Source organism: Parasteatoda tepidariorum, chromosome 6 (genome assembly GCF_043381705.1).
Source record: "Parasteatoda tepidariorum isolate YZ-2023 chromosome 6, CAS_Ptep_4.0, whole genome shotgun sequence".
NCBI classification, from domain to species: Eukaryota; Metazoa; Arthropoda; class Arachnida; order Araneae; family Theridiidae; genus Parasteatoda; species Parasteatoda tepidariorum.
The window spans coordinates 92,592,383-92,609,511 of record NC_092209.1 but is presented as its reverse complement, the minus strand read 5'-3'; the positions used below and the strand labels follow the sequence as shown (position 1 = coordinate 92,609,511).

Here is a 17,129-nt window from a genome sequence, read left to right as displayed (position 1 = left end):
ATATATATATATAAATTTCAACCTACCACGACAAATTAATAATTAAAAAATATTTAAATGATTTGTTTGTTAGCATACTTAACTCTTAAATGTTTAATTATTTAAAAAATCTTTGCAACTTTACTTGTTCATTTACTACCACTTTTTAAAATCTTTTTTTCAGCGACCGTACAAGTTGGCAGGTGTCAGAAGGCGAAACGCAGAATAAAACTACGCCACTGGATTCATCTGAAGCTTTTAAAAAAATGACTCATGAAGTTTAAAAGCATGATCGGTTTCGCATTTTATGTGATGCATGTTTTCCTAACATTACGATAAAAACAATATAGTTTTTTCAATCTTGAATATATTACTAATAGTTAAGAATAAACTATAGTGAGAGAAAAAAAAATTACTTTCGATAGCACTTCCCTTATTTTATCCCCATCTAACTGACAAGAAGGATAAAATCCGCTTAATAATGGTCGGCCAGTGACAGAAAGGGATTTTCCTTGCTTTCTTTATGTGTCTCCTTTTCTTCATACGTGGTGGGATTTTTTTTTCTTCTGGAAAACCAGGGGGGGGGGGGGGNCCAGGGGGGGGGGGGTGAGAGAAACATTAAATGTGTACTCTTCTGAAAATGACAGCGGGGAAGAGGATCTTACTTAATGCAGAGAAAAAAAGTATTATTTTCATTTCAGAATTATAAATAATTTTCGGACCATCAAAAGTGACTTTATGGGCACACTATTAAAGTAAATTTCAATGTAATGTATGTTGTACAATGTACTTATGCCAGAAGATAGGGACAGTGAGAAACAAATAATTATATCAGCTCAAAATATAGAATATATCATCAAATATATCATAGATCAAAAATATAGAAGATTTTAATGGAAAGTAGAAGAGAGAGAATATTAATTTAATTAAATAATTTAATTTAATTAAGTAGTTTAACAGCCAACCCAATTTTTGGGTTGACGATCATTAATATTTAACTCGGTAGCTTTATAATTTTGAATCCAATCCAGAAGACAAGGGATCTCCTGGATTAAGTATAGGGAGAAATCTTGCCTTCGTGGATGACTATTTTTGATGGAACTAAACCGCATTTGCGTTTCATAGAGAAGGAAACGACGAAAGCCTCAAACAGTAAGCCTGATCGTAAAGGGACTCTGACCCATGATCCGTCTACCACTAAGGATAATTTACGTCCGCACAGTGGTCGGTGCGAGCCAGGTGCGGTATTCGTATCGACCTGCCATCATCGCTGGGATTCAAATCCGGTTCACCTCATTGGAAGGCGAACACTCTAACCCCATAGTCACCACGACTAAACATCTATCTTTTAACGTATTGGTCATGAACTTTTTATGATGGGACTCACTCGCATTTGCGTTACAGGGAAAGGAAAACCACAAAAACCTTCCACGGTGAGCCTGACTGCAAGGGAACTCTAACGCATGATCCGTCTACCACTGAGGTCGATGCGAACCGGATGCGGAAATCGAATCGACCAGCTGTTGATGGGATCGAATCCGAGGCAACCTCATCGGGAGGCGTCCGCTCTGTCCCCTGAGCCACCGCGACTCATTCGAAATTATCGTGATTTATTGAGCAAACAAATCTAATTGTTAAGATACGATATTGGACATCAATACTTGCAACAAGTTCCTATAGAGTGATGCATACTCTTCGATTTGGCTTTTAACGCTTTTATGAAAACTAAAGTCTGAATCTCGTGGTTTAGGTGAGATATGACAGAAACACAACATCAGAAATGTTAAGATAGGCAATTAATTCTTAAATCTGTACTGCACAATCTTCTTTTTTTCAGTCATCAATATATTCAATGAAAATTAATATTTGATACAGTTAAAAGCATTCAGTTATAAAGAATATTTAAACATAGTGTACTTCGTCTTATTTTTTCCAATACTCCCCCCCACCCCNCCCCCCCCCTCTATTTTTGGCAAATCGCCCGAGAATATAATATTGTGTTGTGAAAATAGTAGTATGAAAGGCAAATCGCCCGAGAATATAATATTGTGTTGTGAAAATAGTAGTATGAAAAGCAAATCGTTAATTCGATGCGCATTCAATAGATGGCGCTGTACCAACTGCTTTTTATATTCTTTTTGTGACTATAAATGGATGCCTCTTGTATAGCATCTACCCCTTCATTACTTATTTTAACAGAAGTATTTTTTTTATTTTTAAAAAAAGACTGTTTGCCATACGAAATAGATAAATAAAATAATAAAAATTTTAAGCCTGACAGGAATAATGATGCTTTAATTGGAACATTTTAGAAGCGAGTCTAAAAATTTTGAAGTAATGATGCTAAAACGACGATTAAAGCCAGAGGGTGATTTTGAGAAGATTTGACTTTTCAATTTTTTTAAACCATGTTTTATCCTGCTTGATTAAAGATTTACAATGAGGAGAGTTAATGAATGCACAAGAACATTCATTAATAAAATACAAATAAATTTATAATTGAGTTAAATAGAATGTGAGCTTAAAAGCCATTCCGGGTTCTTATACCAATAAACTTCACGCAGCCAATCTATAAAAACTAGTTTTGTCGGTTTAACTAGTTTCAACTCGTCGGTTCAACTAGTTCAAAACTAGTTTCAAATGTAAATACTAGTGAACAACCGAAAAATTTTAAAAAATTACCATTTAACTTTATTTCATTCTTAAAAAAAATTTTAATAATTAAAAATATTATAATATTTATATAATAAAAATTATTATTCAAAATTATTTCATTCTCAATCAAAATTGCATTTTTCAAAGAAACAAAATATTTTATCATGAATCATTATTTAAATTAAATATTGTTTACCCTACATTAAAAATTTCTAGCATGCATTAAAAACCGCTATGTATAAATTATAAGCATTTTAACCGCTTCCCCGACTATCCCGAGTCAACTCGACTATGTATATGTTGCAAATATTTATTATGCCGAGAAAACTCGGGCGTAGCAGAATCTGTCAGTATGTTTCGTTTTATCACGTTTTTACTTACACAAAATTTATTAAATAACCTGTAGTGTTTGGAAGTTTGCCAAATTTTGTTTGGGAGTTTTCCTGTCTGACTGCACGTGTGTTTTGTGCCATTGTATATACCAGGGGTGGCCAACCTGCGGCTCGCGAGGAACATGCGGCTCTTTGAAGGATTATTTGTGGCTCTCGATAAATGTACACGAGTTCCCTTTTCATTTTTGTCCTATTATATTATAAAAAAGTATTATCGTTCCGTATGTGTTTCAAAATGTCTTTTAAATTACTGAGAACAAATATGGAAGACTAACTGCAACTTTGTTGAATTCAATGTGAGTTTTCCCTTTCCAATATAATTGTGAGACAAAAAGCATCGGGAGAATTAGAATTAATAGAGATGCAAGAAGATCAAGCTGTACAATTAAAATATGAGTCGACGTCGATTACTGAATTTTGGAAATTTGAATCAGAATCGAAGTATCCGGAATTAAAAGAGGCTGCTTGTCGAATTATTTCAATATTCGGAACAACGCACTTATGTGAATCATTTTATTCTTCTTTAAAATTCGTGAAATCCAAACACCGATCAGTATTAACTAACAACCATCTCAAAGAATTACTGAGAAGTGCTGTCACCCATTATTCACAAAATTTTAAAGAATTATCAAAAGAAGTAAAATAAATGCGTTAAATACTTAAATTCAATACACATATTTCGTACTTTTACTTATATGTTTTCAATAAATGTAATTTATATAAAAAAGAAATTTTTAATACCTTTTTTGCATACCTTTTAAATACGCATTTAATTGCGGCTCACGAAAAATTTCAAGTTTAGAAAAAGGGCTCGACTATTAAGGAGCTTGGCCACCCCTCCTGTATACGATGACTGCTGAATTGACATAGCAATAAGAGTTTAAAAAAATGGTGCATCACTTTGTGTTGTTCCTTCTCTTAAGAACTATCATACAAAGACTCGTATTTAACTTTTTTCATTTGCCCAAAATAACTCGGGAGAGTAAACTGTTGGTAAATTAAATGATTTTTACACATAAAAATAAAAGTTCAACTTATAACTTCTATATTATGATTTGTTTAAGTTCCTTGTATTTATTGATGAAATAAAAAAAATATGTTGATTTCTTAGAATTTTTCTCCCAGAAAAATTGGTAAAAGAAGCGGTTAAGTACATTTAGCTAATCTTTGTAAACGTATTAAAAAGACAAGAACAATATAATTAAATAATACAGCAAAAAAAAGAAAGATTTTATTCTTATGCATTAATAAAATAGTGTGAAACTTATAAAAGTATGAATAAAAATTATAATTTTTATTTTTTTCTAGAAAAAAAAAACTGCAACATGGTAGCTATAAACTGTTTTAAACACTTTTTGGTGTCAGTTATATTTATTTTAAAAGTAAATATAACAATAACGAAAGTAAACGGATTCAGCTAAAAAAAAACATTTTAATCTAACTTGAAAAATTACTTTTAAATCGGAATTGATGTTTTGTGGCTTGCAACGTAAGCTACAGTCTATTTGTAGGGAAGGGCAATTGTTTTCTCATTTTCCGCAGATAAGGAAATATGTGTCTGGTTTTTCTTTTTACATTTATTCTTGATAGTAATTTTGAGAAAAGGACATTTTCCTTCTTCCCCTTAAATCTAGAATGAAATAAAAACAAGATAAATCTGAACATTTATTAAAACTAAACATACCAACAGTTAATCTATACCTATTTCTACCATTGCCTGTCAAATGTTTAATGTTTCTTGATTGAATGTGTAAAATAGGGATGTTAGGAAGAAAATAAACTTAAAAAAACTTAATTATCATTTAACAAAATTGTATATTGCCCATTTTTATGTATTGCAATTACAAAGAATAAGAATTTTTAATTCATTGCTCAATGCATTTTTTGCATATGCAGGTAGTTTCTATTGTACCTTTTCCGCAAACATATTTCTTCTTCTTATTTCTATAATTCCTATAATTATAAGAATATATAAGAATTATAATTATTGGAATATATAAGAGTTATAATTATCCGTGGAATTAATGTTATTAGTTCTAAGAACGTGTACTGTCCTGCACGTCTTGTAGGAACAAGTTTTAAAAAATTAAAGCGAAATAAAATACTAAATTAATATGAATCTTTTTCTGCACTTGTTAAATTGAGAATCTGGAATGAAAATTCGGAAATGAACAACGATATCCTCTGAAAGTAAAATGAAGGATTCATATTGTTATTGTTGTTATTGTTACTTTACGTCGCACTAGAGCTGCACAATGGGCTACTGGCGACGGTCTGGGCAACATCCCGGAGGATGATCCGAAGACATGCCATCACAATTTTGATCCTCTGCGGAAGGGAGAAGGATTCATAAGTCCCGGGAATAGTCAGGAAAAACGAGATTCAAAAAAAAAAAAAAAAGTCAGTGAATTGTCAGGGGAAAACGTAATTTTACCTCAAAACCGGGAGTTGTCATTATCAGAGAATTCGACACTCGATCCAATTTGATTTTACTCTTCCGTTTTGCGTAATATCATTACTTACGCTAGCCCAATACGGGATTTAAAAAAAAAATCAATTCCCCCCCCCCCGAAATAACCACTATTTGGGGCATCTTTAAGATCCTTCTATTATTCATAACAGTTTCTAAGTGTTGTCAATTGGGTGTCCGATTTAAGGAGCTTGATAATCCTGGTGTTATCCTTAATTTATTATGACAAAATGTTTAATAATTTCGGATAATACATTATTTATTACGAAACAAAACGTTTTTTTAATCACCTGTTATATTTATCCATTTGACATCGATTGACGAAACAATATTTTTCTTTTGAATAAATTCTGATTCTATAGAAGTGCGGTATCATTTGCGAGTATTTCTTGATGTGGAATCACAAATCACATCTGCTTTCGTTGAAAATTATCCGTTTTTATAGCGAAATAAAAGGAGAAGAATGCTTATTTATCTAAGCATACAATTATTTATTACAAAAAGCAGACGATTATTTTATGAAGCAGATTGCACTTTCCTTAAAAGTGATACATTTCAGCTTCCACTATGTTTGAGTTTGTTTTTATTCTTTCACTTCACAATAAATTTCGTACACAATAAATAAATTCTTTTTATTCATAAATTTTATGATTTAAGTTTTTTATTTTTATTTTTTATTCCGTTGATCTCATAATATCCTGCCTTGCTCGGGGCCTAAATATTTATGTTAGTGCCTTTTTAAACTCTCGTTTATGTTCCATAATTTCCAAGTGTTGTTTTTATTTAGTTTTGTTTTTATTTCTTTTATTTTATCGTTTTCCCCCGTATAATTAGATATGAAATATATTGCGTTTTTCAATCATTGGTTTTGTTATATATCAGTTAAATTGTCGATTTTAATTATTTTCAGAAAATAAATACGTTAATTTTGTATTTGTAATACGTTAATTTTGTATTTTAAACTTTGCTTTTCTAAACTTGCAAATCTTTTCATTCTTTAAAATGTTCCTTTTCTACCATTTAGTTTTAAATTTAGGAGAGCTTTTTTTTTCTTCCTTATTTTAAAATGTGTTACACTTTTCCCTTGCAATTCGGGTCCGATAAAACATTGATTAACGACATTTTTTGGCCGATCCAGAAAACCGGGAAATTTAGACAGTGATGGTACATCCCGGATAATTGGTTCTCTACTGTACTTTAATTTTCAGGTCTTTGAATTAGCATGTATAAAAAAGGAAGCTATATGTTTTTAACATAATTAAAAAAAAAAAGAATTTCCAAATAATTGATTTCACTTCCAAATGCAGATTTTTTCATTATTAATATAATATTATAGATAGATTGATAATTTGTCATTTAGAAAATGCCATTAATAGAATTTTGTTGCTACTAAAATGGCTTAGGTTTAGAGATTGAGCAGCTCTGAAGAGCAGGGCACATCGACCAGAGCTCTATTGTATCCAAATTGTGATTTGGATCTGAATGGTTGTATGATGGTAATTCTGTAGATTTTGTTTTTGGGATCGTAAAATCTATAGGTTTCTTAAAATAAAAATTTCCTCGGTGTGTCATTAATTTTACGTTAAATTGATTCACTTAATCTGAGTTCACGTAAGCCTTGTAAGGTCAATAGGGCTCTCTTTTTATTCTAAAGGTAGCTATTTGTTTATTTAAACAACTTGTAACAACAATATCTCGTTTTAAAAAAAATGTGAGAAGTGTATTTATACATTCTTCCTTGCTTTTATTTAAAAGATAAAGAGAAAGAATGTTGAAAAAGAATTAGCAAGTTACATAGCTAGCATTCACCACCACGAGGAAATTATTCGAACTTTGGATCGGGAAAAAAGAGAAGATATACTAAAAAAATGGGAAGTGCTGAATTTAATTCCACTTCTGTAAAGAAAGAACAAGAAAATCTTCTAAGTATGAAGAAAAACTAAACCATATTCGTTATTTTTCATAAATATTGTAAGTTTCTAAATTTGTTTAATTATATGATTAAATGCTATATTGAATTTGCATAAATTGTAATAGTATAATTTTTTTTTAATATGACCCCTATTATAGTAACCCTTCCATCATAAAAAAAAACATGTCAGTTCCTTTGTGTGGTTTATTTTTGAGTTAAAACGACAGAACCTAGCTGCTAATGTCATAGCTCGATTAATATTTGAAGAAAAAGACTTGAAGATGAAATAAAATAGGTTATAACCTCATTAGATTACTAAAAGTATTATCACAGCAAAAGAAAACCATTAACAAGAAATGACAAACTCACCATGTCAAAGCACTACTGGAAGTATTAACCTAACTATCAAAAATGAAAAAAAATTAAATGGATAAGCACTTTAAAAACGCTACGCATCATGTTTAAGTTAAAATAATACTCAATTACAGCCTAAAACTTAATTGAAATCAGTCACAGATTGGATAGAAATAGTATACATCTAGATATAGAGGGGATGATTTTATTATTCGATATTACATCATAAAAATCAATGTTTTCTTAAATATAATCTATTTAAAAATATCTTTTCATTATCGTTACAATGTGCCAATGCTAAAAAACCTTCAGATAAAAAAAAATTAGAGTTGAATGATTTTCTTTTTAAGTAAATATTTACTAGATTATGTTTAGTAATATTTATATTAAGTAATATTTACTAGTTAAAGTTCATTTCATCGTTTTTTTTCTATGTATTAAATATTTAAATTCCCATATCTATTCTCATTATTATTCTTTTCTAGTACTTCAGTATTATGAGTAAATAGTTTTTTATTTCTAAATTTATAAAATTTAATTCCTTTTTCTGCAATATAATGGTATTAACAAAGTATGGTTATTGCTAATTTTTCTCCTTATTTCTGCAATTTATTTATCCGTGCTTGAAAAGAAAAATTCTGAAACAGCAAAGTTAATGCTTTATAAATTTTTACATTTTTAATGAAAAAAAAATTAAAATAGTGAAAAAAAATCTCAAGTTAAGCATCACTGAAAAACGAATAAACATTTTCAAGAATCTAATTTTATCTGTCCTACACTATCGCCACAATCTATGTGCTTAGACTTTCACTTGTTGAAATTTAATTTAGTGACATTATTTCAGCGATTATTATTAAGCTAGACGTTTTTGCATCACTAAAACATTATACAAAAGAAATTCGAATTCCTTTCCTCTAAAAAAATAGCGTCGCTAAATAGAACTTATCGCCAATCGCATTTCTAACAACTTAGTGAGTAGCAATTAATTTTCAACTAGTATTCTTTACCTTGCGACCATAAAATTTGCCATTTTCTTGTATGCTGCAAAGGAAAAACTTTATTTCCAATCAAAATTAGACTCATTTCAGACTAGCTATACTGCTTAAATTTTAACTAGATCTCTGTATTTGATACCAATGCAAATTATAATTTTGTCTCAAATGATACTTTTAATTTAACTAAGAATAAAAAGTAAAAGCAGTGTTCAATATAAAGCCCTGCATATCTTTTTCTAATGATCAGATTTTTACTAAGTGCCAAACGTGGCAGTTCAAACGGGGAGCCTCAGATAAGAGAATTGGAGCTAACTATTCAGCTACAGAATTTGTCACAAATACTTAGTTATTAATTATTGCTAGCTATTGAAGTCATTCTTCTGAAAAATTAAGAATGGCACTCAGTTTGTGAAAATCAGATCATTTGGAACAAAACGTTACTCAATGTGATATAGATTATTCTGCGCAATTGCATTGAAACAGATACCACAGAAACACTTTTCGCGCCGTTCACAAAATATGTAAGCTAGTGTTTGAGTCTTAACATGGAAGACCTCCAAAATCTGGTTAATCTGAAAGCAATCATATTATCGAAGTTTAACTATATACCCTTACTGGGTAACTTTAATGTAACTTTAAATTCATCCTAGAAATTGACAACCAACGAAAAAGACAAAACCCAAATATCAAGAATAAGCTATTTATTCATGGCTAATAAGAGTAGAACAAGACACAGAATTGCATGTAACTATGCATTATGTAAAAGAAGTCTTACATAAATAACAAAATTGAACAACATCTACAATGCCAGCTTGAAAAATTCGAAAGGCGTTAATTGTCATTGCAGGGTTTAGAGTAGGAACCACGGAAGTCTGTTCTCGAAAACTTTCCAACAAGTTTGCTTAGTGCAAAAAGAGATATCCAACTGAATTTAATTTACTGCTCAACCAGGGTTGGATGGCATACTCATTTCTGGGTTTACAATTATGACTGTTCAGCTCCATAAGATCGCACACTTGAAACCAGAAGACGAGAGAACTCCTGGATCGAAATAGCCTTCATGGAGGACTTACGCTGCAACTAACCCGCATTTGCGTTACATGGAGAGGGAACCATGAAAACCTTCCACGGTTAGCTCGACGGTATGGGGATTTTAACGCACGAATCAGGATATTTTACGTAGACCAGAAAGTTCTGAGATTAACTTGAGCCACTTCTTTGGGAATGAAATAATCTTCGAGGAACAGATCAGTCTCATCTCATTTGAGAAATACAAAATGGCCCTTTCAATTTCCTTTTAAATCTCGGCAACACTTGAATCTGGAGAATGGCGCAAAATTTATTCTCTGCTAAATTAAATTTATTATAAGTAAAAAGGGCTTGGAGGAACAATAGAAAAAATAAAAGTTCATCTCACCTACTAGGCCAGCAAGTTAATTGAAAGTAGGCAGCAACACATCAGAAAACAACTTCCGCTTTTCAGAGATTAGTCAGATGCTTTCTTCGAAACTTTCCATCTTTTGCAATTTCAGCTCCCCAAAGCGTGTTCACATCAGCAGCATATCAAGAAGAAGATTCTGAAAAATACCAGAGACAGAAGCAGTACCGATGCACACAAAAAAGGCTGAATTAAGCATAATTTAATCCAATAATAAGGCAGATAAAACCTATATTCAAAACTAATATTGTTTGAGATAAATTAAATCATTGAACAATATTAGAATATCTGCAGTAATAAAAGTATCACAGTAGATTAGTTAAATACAAGTGATAGTATAGTTAGTATATATTATATATTAGTATATATATACAATATTAAATATAGTAAGAAGTACTTTATATGTTATCAGAATATGAGAAAATGCTTCATTGGCTTACATATTATTAATTTTTATTTTGCGCTTTTTATCCATATTTTAACTCTTTTATCAATTCTAAAGGATGTTGATTTTAACAAAAATCAAAAGAAAGCAAACAAAGATAGAAGTCCAGTTCAGTTTTAATTTAGAAATGAAACGGTCAGAAGTATAAATCAATCTATAAAAATAATGGTAAACACTTTGAATACTCTTTAAATCGAACAAGTTTTAAATTTAACTATATATTTTGCAGCATTTTCCTATCTTGACATCGGTGTTTTCATCCGTTAAAAAATTGATTCTGTTCAGGAAAAAAATTTTTTGTTGAAAAAAATTGTTGAAAATTGTTGAAAATTCTTGTTCAGGTTCCAATTTATTTTAATATTCTGAACATTAAGGAGGATTTGTTCTCTTCGATACAGTTCAAATTCGATACAGATTTATACAGCTTATACAGCTTTATACAGCTGTTCATAACAGATTTATACAGCTTACGAAGTTCATTGTACACATGTGCTTTCATGAATGGTTGCTTTACATTGCTCCCAGAATCTTCAAAACTATATTTTAAATTAATAATTTCTGTGTCAAAAAATTCTTATTCGTACAGATATCAAGACTTTAGAAGCTAATCTTAAGAAACCGATTAAAGTTTAGTTCAAATTTAAAATAACATCGTTAACATTCTCACAATGCAACTATCACTTAACTAATCTAACACAAGAGAAACGCTTTTCCCCTTAGCTAGAAAAATATTATGAAAGTCTAAATTGATAAATTACAAGCACTATAAACGTTCTTGTTCTAAGATTAAACGTTAGTAAAGGGCTGGGTGGTTTTTCAGGGCACGGACTTGCAAGCTTTAGTTACATTCCAGGACCTTACTCTATCCTACCTCAGCCCTTTAGATTTTAATTTGAGCGGGATAATAATTTAAATAATTTTAAAGCCAAATATATTTAGCTGTAAGCACCAGAGTTCTTCAGTGACTTAGGGTCACGGACATGTGGGCTAGCAGCACAGTCCAGGACCACCCAGTTCTTTTGACACCCTGGTTCTTACTGCACCGTAGTCGAAAGAACGGAAAAGTTCCGAAACGGCTGAACAAGTATGAGGCTCGAAGAGGGAGAAGAACGGCCGTTTACCACTCCCAATTCGGATTTCACACTTGTTCAGACCACTCCATTGAATATTTCCGTTTCATAACACGTTAATCTGTGTTTTACAACGACATCGCCCAGTCAGGAGTTTTTAGAAAATATCAGACGAAAACGCAAGACACGAAAGTCTTAATTGTGAACGTTTATAGTGTTAAAAATCCTTAATGCTTAAAAAGTGAGTTGTGCAGGTTGTGAGTTGAGGACTTTTTTAATGGAACTAACTCGCATTTGAGTTAAGTCAAGAGGAAAATCACGAAATCCTTCTACTGTTAGCCTGACGGCAAAGGCGCTCTAAACCACGATCCGTCTACCACTGAGAATATTTAACGTCAACACAGGGGTTGGTGTATGCCGGATACGGACAATTCGTATCGATCACCTCATTTGAATTGCATCCCCTGAGCCACCACAAGAATTTTTTTATCAAATGATTGAAAAACAGAAATCGTATTATATTAAACTATCATTAGACATGTGCTCGCATGTGGCTCAAAAACCTGGGCTATGTGAAAATCAAAGTAAGCTAGTCATATTCAAGAGATAAGTTGGATTCTGTGCACATTAAGTAACAATCGTACATCTGATTTATCCCACTCAACATTTAGAGCAGTAAAATTCTCAACCTTTTTTTCGTCGCGGTACATTTTTAACTATTTCGAAATTTGACGGCACTCAAAGAAAAGAAATAAGTTTAAAATTTGCTGACTTAAAAACTTATAAAATAGTCTATGATTATAATTTTGAATGTGAAATGAAATATGTACTACTCAAACAGTAGGTCTATGAAAGGATGAATTACAGGTGAACTTTTTTTTGTTGCTATTTATAGATTGTTAGCTTGTTTTTCATAGTTATTAATTGTTAGTTTTTCTATATTATTTTCTGTGATTTCTTGTTAACTTGTTTTCTTCAAATTATTGTTAGCTTTTTTGTTAGTTATCTTCTTCATAACTATTAATTGCATAGTTTATTTCAATGGTTAGCATTTATTTCCTTTTTTGAGCTAATATTTAACTTGCTTTTGTTTATTTGTAATTTTAATAGTCATTAACTTTCCGAAATATTTGAATATTGGCAGAGACAGAACTATCGCCGATAAAGATGTTTACGCCTTTAAAGCGCAGAAAAGTATATTTACTCTAATTTGATCTGCTCACGCAATAAAAAAGTATTATAATTTTTTACTATAACATTTCTAAAATTTGGAGGCACACAAAAGTGCGGCTGCAAAAAAAAAGTTAAATATAGTTTGAGAATATCCAGAGTTTCATTTTAAACAGATTGAAACATGAACCAGACTCACGTGGGTTGGCTGCATTAATGGAAATTTCAAAACACTAGAAGTGAACAGCTGGGAAATCTTGGCGAGAAAGAGGACATCTATTAGACATCTAAAACACTTTAACGCCTCACAGTGAGTTCCCGTTGATTGTTTCGAGGAGCTAATCTGAATAGTTATAACCCATTTAACGCCTCATAAAATCTCAACCCTTAAAGTGTATCTCAACACTAAAAGTTACTAAAAGAAGCACTTTGAATGTTCCGATATTCTACTTTTGATGTAAAATAGTTGACACCAACTTAGCTGTTAAGTAAACACTAAAATTTACGAGAGTATGATAAGATGCACATTACTCAATAAACTTATCAATTTAAAATAATAGCATAGGAGGCAAACACACAATTTAAAAATTTACAATTTTAGAAATGAGGCCTACATAGTACAGATATGAAGTCGAATTAAGCTTAACAGGAAGTTATATAATGAATAAAATTTACAGCTGTTCGAAAATTATAATTATCCTTATTATGTAACTGAAAACACACATTTTGAAACAGTGAATTTTTTTTACTTAGAATTTCAGCAGCATGGAAGAAATTTAAGCTATGTCCTACTTTAATGTTAGCAAACTACTAGCGGTATCCAAACTATGCAAAATAAAAGTTGTTCACGACAATTCTCAAATAGTGTATAAAGTGGTGTTAAAGCTAATTCATTGAGGTTTTCTATTGCAGATGTAAGATATAAATGTCTGCATTAATTTTTTTAAATAAGATTCTAATTTAAGACTTTGGGTAATTTTTATTTGAAAATTTCTACATATTTGTTCTTTGTACCATAGAACACAGATATTAACCAACATTTCTTGCAGAAAAGTAAACAATTTGTAAAAATAGTTTAAGCTGCATAACTTTAATTTACGATAATATTCAACTGATGTAATTGCATAAAATGAAAGAGCGGGTGCTGATTGATGTGTACTTTGTTAAGGTTAATCAGTACAAATAGAAATAAACAGTTTACCTAGTATAGGAAACCAGTTTTTTCTAGTATAGGAAAAGTAGCTTTTTACTAGGCACAGTTGAAATTTGAGCACTTCAGGTGTTCGCAATGTGTTCTAAATTTCGATTAAACATAATTTTAATTTGGTGAAAAAAATTGTCAAAAATTTGATAGTCCAGAAACCTTAGAAATTCTGTATTGTCAACACGCACTGTGATTTAGTTAAGCACTCTAGCTCATATAGAAATAGAGTCAAATGTACACTGAAGATTAAATCACTTTCGTGATTATAGCGTGATAAATTCTCCTTGCATAGGTCAAGAAACTATTTAGAATTACATTGTCATTGGACTCTGAGCCCTAGAGCTATCAATGCTCTAACTAGTCTGAGTTTTTAAATGCAGGTTTCAATTGTCATAAACTCAAGCGTATCAGTGTAGTAAACTGATTGCTAGATTCACAATGCGTAAAATAGAAAAAGTTTTACAATAAAACTATTGAACAAGTACCAGTATGAAATATTTGTTTCGCGGTACTTTCTGCTTAATAGAAAACATCATTAATTTGCTTAATAGAAACTATCATTAATGTAGTAAACTGATTGCTAGATTCACAATGCGTAAAATAGAAAAAGTTTGACAATAGCACTATTGAACAAGTACCAGTATGAAATATTTGTTTCGTGGTATTTTCTACTTAATAGAACCTATCATTAATTTACTAAACTGATTTTCTATTTTACGCATTGTGAATCTAGCAAAGTTTTACAATAAAACTATTGAACAAATACCAGTATGAAATATTTGCCTCGTGGTATTTTCTGCTTCATAGAAACTAATTAATTTGCTTAATAGAAACTATCATTAATACACTAAACTGATTGCTAGATTCACAATACGTAAAATAGTAAAAGTTTGAGAATAACACTATTGAACAAGTACCAGTATGAAATATTTGTTTCGTGGTATTTTCTGCTTAATAGAAACTATCATTAATACACTAAACTTATTGCTAGATTCACAATACGTAAAATAGTAAAAGTTTGACAATAACACTATTGAACAAGTACCAGTATGAATTATTAGTTTCATGGTATTTTCTGCTTCATAGAAACTATAATTAATTTGCTTAATAGAAAAAGTTTGACAATAAACACTATTGAACAAGTACCAGTATGAATTATTTGTTTAATGGTATTTTCTGCTTCATAGAAACTATAATTAATTTGCTTAATAGAAAAAGTTTGACAATAACACTATTGAACAAGTACCAGCATGAAATATTTGTTTCGTGGTATTTTCTGCTTAATAGAAACCATCATTAATACACTAAACTGATTGCTAGATTCACAATACGTAAAATAGAAAAAGTTTGACAATAACACTATTGAACAAGTACCAGTATGAATTATTTGCTTCGTGATATTTTCTGCTTCATAGAAACTATAATTAATTTGCTTAATAGAACCTATCATTAATGTATTAACTGATAGCTGGATTCACAATGCGTAAAATAGAAAAAGTTTGACAATAAGACTATTGAACAAGTACCAGTATGAAATATTTGTTTAATGGTATTTTCTGCTTCATAGAAATTATCATTAATTTCCGTAAATTTAAAAATTTTGCTAGCTACAGAATCTGCAAATCTAGATTTTTTAGTTTTGTTCCTTAAATTATTCTGCATTACATATTCTTATTTACATTAAGCAATCAATTATGTTCAACCATTATAAAATGAAAAGTAAATTAATTTTACAATTAAAATATGCAAATAAATGTTTCGTATGTAAAACTAATTAAAGAATGTTTCTCAGAGATGTCATCGTATAAACATGCTTCAGTTAAACTGGGATGTGGCCGTAAGTGGTGTGCTGACCCACGAAGCAGTTCTAAGGTTTTTAACGTCGTTAAGGTAAGAAATCACTAGTATTCTAGAGAGTTGACAAGTCTAGGCCAATCTGGTAGCAAAACCTGCCACCCAGAAGCAATTCTTGCTGTCCCGTCCACCTAGAATCCAATCCTACGCAGTCACTGAAGCCCATCTCTAGGCTTGCAGTTAGAGAATGGTGTTAGAGCAAAATTAAAAATTAAAATGAGAAAATGGAACCAATTATCTTCAGATATTAGTTGCTGGAATTGAAATATATTAAATGGGTTATTTAAAAAGGGATCTAATAAAGATGTTGCTATAACTAAACGAACCGACTTTAAAGCACTTAAGTTACAAAATGTAATTTAAATACTGAGTTATTTGATTATTTTCTTTTCTTGCCACAGTGTCCTGAGCATCCTGCCAGATAAAATACTTTTCTACGAAACGTTGAGTTCAGAAAAATATTCGTTTTCTCGCTGTACTTCAGACGAATTATATAGAAATGGCCCCGACTCCTCCTGCGAAGCATCGCACACGGTGGAATGTTTCATCGAACTTATACCGGGAGAATGGGAACCTAGACGCAAAAATGAGCGCCAAAATGCATTATGAGGACTTTGAAACACAAAATAAATAAAAGAAAACCTAAGCCATTCTCGGGGACATGCTGAAGCATCGACAGCATATTTAGAACACTAGCTACAAGACTAACATCTCCGTTGTACTACCAGTTCTCAAACACATCACCAATCTCCCCTCCACTCAGGAAAACTGGTCCACCTCCTCCAGAAAGGTCCAACGTTTGTTGGCTAATCCTTTCTACGATGAAAATTCGGTAGTGTTCACTAAACTGTTAAGATTTATTTAGTTCCTAATTTATTGTCAGTCTGTTACTCCTGTAGATTGGTTTCTAACAACTGCCTGGTATTAAGTTTAAAGAAAAGTTTTTAGGCCAATATTGTTGAGTTATACTTCTTAAACAGTTTGCTGTTTTGCTTTATTTTCTGCTTAATGTTCCAAGAAAAGTTGATACCTGTTAATCTCCTGATTTAACACAGAACCGAAACATTTGTTTATAAAATTGACCCCATCTTACATTTGATGGACACTAAACGCTTAATAAATTTGACATATTGTAAATAATTTAGCACTTTTCTTAAAATTAAAGTTTAATGAATAAAATTTACAGCTGTT

General features: G+C 30.9%; 1 protein-coding gene and 1 long non-coding RNA gene across 4 annotated transcripts in view; one reads left to right on the top strand and one right to left on the bottom strand.

Annotated features, from left to right (window-relative positions):
* LOC107456107 (uncharacterized) overlaps positions 1–17,129 on the top strand; it is a 90,771-nt gene that overhangs the window by 38,395 nt on the left and 35,247 nt on the right. The gene's annotated exons all lie outside the window — the stretch shown is intronic.
* The window catches only part of LOC107442030 (uncharacterized), a 19,407-nt gene continuing 11,721 nt past the window's right edge, over positions 9,444–17,129 (bottom strand). The window contains exons 2-3 of one of the 3 annotated variants that reach the window (XR_011637106.1): positions 10,175–14,175; positions 9,444–10,103 (exon numbers count right to left, since the gene is read on the bottom strand). This is a non-coding gene — a long non-coding RNA (uncharacterized lncRNA). Of the gene's footprint in view, positions 10,104–10,174; positions 17,103–17,129 lie in introns of those variants that run through there. The other 2 variants (XR_011637107.1, XR_011637105.1) reach the window with 2 other exon arrangements.